This window comes from Pyxicephalus adspersus, unplaced genomic scaffold, assembly GCF_032062135.1.
Source record: "Pyxicephalus adspersus unplaced genomic scaffold, UCB_Pads_2.0 Sca218, whole genome shotgun sequence".
Classification (NCBI taxonomy): domain Eukaryota; kingdom Metazoa; phylum Chordata; class Amphibia; order Anura; family Pyxicephalidae; genus Pyxicephalus; species Pyxicephalus adspersus.
Window position 1 is genome coordinate 17,104 of NW_027317225.1, and position 3,737 is coordinate 20,840.

A 3,737-nucleotide genomic window follows, 5' to 3' on the forward strand; every position below is an offset into this window, starting at 1 on the left:
TGCTTTAAGCCTATGCCTAACATTTTCACACGTCTTTTTTAAATTCTTTCCTTGAAAATCATCATACACATGTATGTAGGGGCACTTAGCTAATGACCATGTAAGGAAGCACTACATTAACATAAGGGGGCATTTAATTACTGACCACCAATGTAAGTGATCACCTTTCCACTGACTACTAATGTAAAGGTGGACTACACTGGCCTCCAACACCATGGACATCAAATATGCTAGGTCTGCCACAAGTGCTAACTCATTGGGCTCTATTTATAAAAAAGAAAATCTGACATTCCCTCCAACATTCCCTGGTGGGAATCTTCCAGGACTATGTGTTTTAATGGCAGTAAATATTCCAATGTCAGATACATTTTATACATTTATAAATTAAAACCCATTTAATTTTGTAACCAATATGCTTTTTATTAGCAATTTCAGAACAATAAGATACTGTGCCTATGGAAAATAAGACTGCTGACGGTAGTAAACTACCTCATATTATTATTACACATCAATTGCAAAATTTAGATTTTCTTGTGTTTATCATAATGAATAAAACATGTACAAAAAACTCCACTATCCTTTATGGCAGTTTAATGTGGTTCAATTTCTCTTAATATCAACATCCATTATATATAAGTATTTACAAAAGGCAGTGTGTTTAAGCTTACACAGTAGGTTACTATACACTAAGACTTTCTAAATACACAAAAATGGTGGATTACACACATGTTCAGGGGACTGAACAGAGGTAGCAGCTGCTCCTGGGTAAAGGAAATCCAATAATATAGCAGCAGCCTTGGTGTGCGATGGCAATGGGGTTAAGAGGAGAAGGCTAAGTTTTGTGTGGAGTGTTAGGGAGGCCAGTCCATTTTCTTTTAATGGAAAAAGAACATATGTAATAAAAAAAGGACTAGACTGAAATCCCCTGTCAGGCCATCAGTTCAGGAGGCCTATTACAATATTAAGCAACCAATAGACAAAGTAGAAAAAATGAATGGAAAAAGTTTAAAAAACATAGTGCAATTGACATTGTAATAACACTGATATGAAAAATGTGTGTGAACGGGCCCCAAACCAGTGCTGAGAGAAACATGAAGACTGCCATTTCTAAAATGTATTTTTCTGGCTGACATGCTAATTATATAATTGAAATATTCTGTATGACTGACCCAGAACAAGCAAACAAGTGTATCCAGAGTGAAATCAGAATTTCTGATATGTATTGTCATTCTGGTTCAATGTATTGATGCCACTGGACCATCAGCAATGGCTACTTCAAACTGGTTTCTTTTTTTAACCAGGGAAGAACAATGAAGACAAGCAAGTGCCATAACCATAGCCGCTGAAACATAATCTAACATATTTCTCAATCGGTTGTTAAAGTTTTCTATAATGTGTATATGTCTCACACATGCATTTACATTTAGCTTCAATAAAAAAAAACAAAAAACACAACATTGGGTTTTTCACTTATTTACTCGGAAATGTTTGCTGATAAACCTGATGTTTTAGTATTTTAGAATTCTATCAAAAACTACTACAATGTACAGAAACATTTCAGTGCTGACACTTTAAGTTGTCTCACACTAAAGAATGTCTAAATTTTGACTCCCCTTCTATATTTTGCAGTCTTGTTGCAGGCATGTTGAGGGTTTGTTATCAGAAGAAGCAAGTACTATACTCTTGGGCTTAAATATAACATTTAGATTGGATTAAAGTTTGTTTTCAAAGCAAACCACATGGAAAAATGAATTTAGTTAAAGTGAAAGCATTTTATATAATAATTCATTAGAATGTACAATACCTTGCTGGTGCTACAGCAGAAGCCTGCGATGTCCCTTTGTGTGGTATGTCATGACATCTGTACAAAGCACCTCTGCAACTCTCTGATACTCCATCCCACAGACACATGTAGACACTCCTTTAACACATTTAACTGCTTCAGCATCACAGCTTTTCTGTAACAAAGCTAGAGAGTCTATGCAGAGTCTGACCCATGGAAATGAATACTTCTTCAGTACAAGTATGGCTTGGCAATAATTGTAACATTAACGCAATATAAGTAACTAAGTGTGTAAACATTATGTGTGGGAATGTAATAATATGATTCATAGCTAGACTATAATCTGATAATAAAAAATCAGTGAAAATAGGGCGTGTGTGCTGTAACCTAGAACTGTACAGGAATATTTATTAAAAAAAACTGCAATCAATTAATGTGCCATTCACTAGCACCACACATAATAGACATAGTGGCCCTGATTTATGAAAGCTCTCCAAGGGTGGAGAGAATACACTTTCATCAGTGAAGCTGATCATTTTTAAAAATACATTTGCAGGTGCCTAGAACACATTTGTGATGCTTCTTGCAAAGCTAAAATTAGGCAGTTCCACCTACCAGCCAACCAACTGCCAAATACCAAGGATTCTATTGCCCACTAAAGATGCCACCATTAAAGTTCTCCACCCATTTCCTACATTCTTTCTAAGCCCCACACAGACACAAATCCCTATGCCTGTCTAATGCTAAGCAGGATACGGTTTGCTGCCATTGAACATTTGTTCTATGCATACCAGTAAGGTATAAAAAGATAAACGATAGAGTCATCCAGACTCTCCTGTTAATCTAATACTTGCAATTTTAGATGCAAGCCAGAAGGAAACAGGTCTAAACTGTATCTGAAGTCTCTAAGGTATAGATGTGGGAGTGGGGGTATGTGAGGGGAAAAATACCCTAACACAGGTTAATGTTTAAAAGTGGAAAGTTACTATGAAATAAAGCTATATTGTGTATAAACATCATATTGCTGCTGTAGAGAAGGTAAGTATTCAAGAGTTAAGCTTTGCTTTCAGTAAAGTTATTCTTTTAAAAGCCCAGTGCTACACCGAAAGCAATTACAAAAACTACATAAAGAGGAGACTGAAAAGAAAATATAGTTAAAGCAAAGACTTACAAGATTTCGGTATCCCCAGAAGCTTCTGCTGGGAAGGGCTCAATGCAATGCATGAAGATGTCACAGTGTATTTGAAGTACCTCCAAAATTCAAATAACGCGTTGGCACTAAACAGTAAAGCTAGTGCTAGTTCTGGTAATAGGAAATACAGAGTTGAAAAGTCAGTGTTTTCTTTTTGTTCCAACATGGAGAAAAAAAAAAAAAAAAAAAAAGTAGACTTTTTTTTTAAACAATTTTTGAGAAACAATCCTTATACAGGCACGTGCAAATACTGAATTTATGGAGCCATTTTTGGTATAATTGAGGTCTGCAGCAACGCTGAAGAGCTTTACAGTAAGGCTATGGGTAGTTATGGCAGATCCACATACCTACAAAATATACTAATGCTATTTGTTTACTACTTACATAAGCATGTTAACATGTGAAATTCAGACTGATGATATGTGGAAATATGTGAGGATGTTACTATTGATGATAAAAAGGTACAAAGTTGTTGTGGATTGTGATACATCTGGGATTAATTACTTTAAAACATATCTGATGATAATGATCAGTAGAGATCCGGATTTGCACGCCTAAATTTTATAAATATTGTTATAGTGTCAAATTTTATTGGGCTAACATGAAGGTATGTTTATTGAAGATTTGACATACATCAAATACATAATAATTTATTTACACTCATTACTAAGAAGGTGACATTACTAAAACAAAGTCTGAACAGGTAGTACAGTCAAACAGTGAATGTAATGAACAAAACATCAGAGTCTTGTCATGTGCATA

The 3,737-nt window shown here is 35.0% G+C and overlaps 1 protein-coding gene across 1 annotated transcript in view; it reads right to left on the reverse strand.

Annotated features, from left to right (window-relative positions):
- LOC140344939 (protein kinase C theta type-like) overlaps positions 1-1,875 on the reverse strand; it is a 14,942-nt gene extending 13,067 nt beyond the window's left edge. The window contains exon 1 of the mRNA XM_072432122.1: positions 1,805-1,875. The gene's annotated coding sequence lies outside the window, so the exon portion shown is untranslated. The remainder of the gene's footprint in view (positions 1-1,804) is intronic.
- Positions 1,876-3,737: the final 1,862 nt, after the last annotated feature.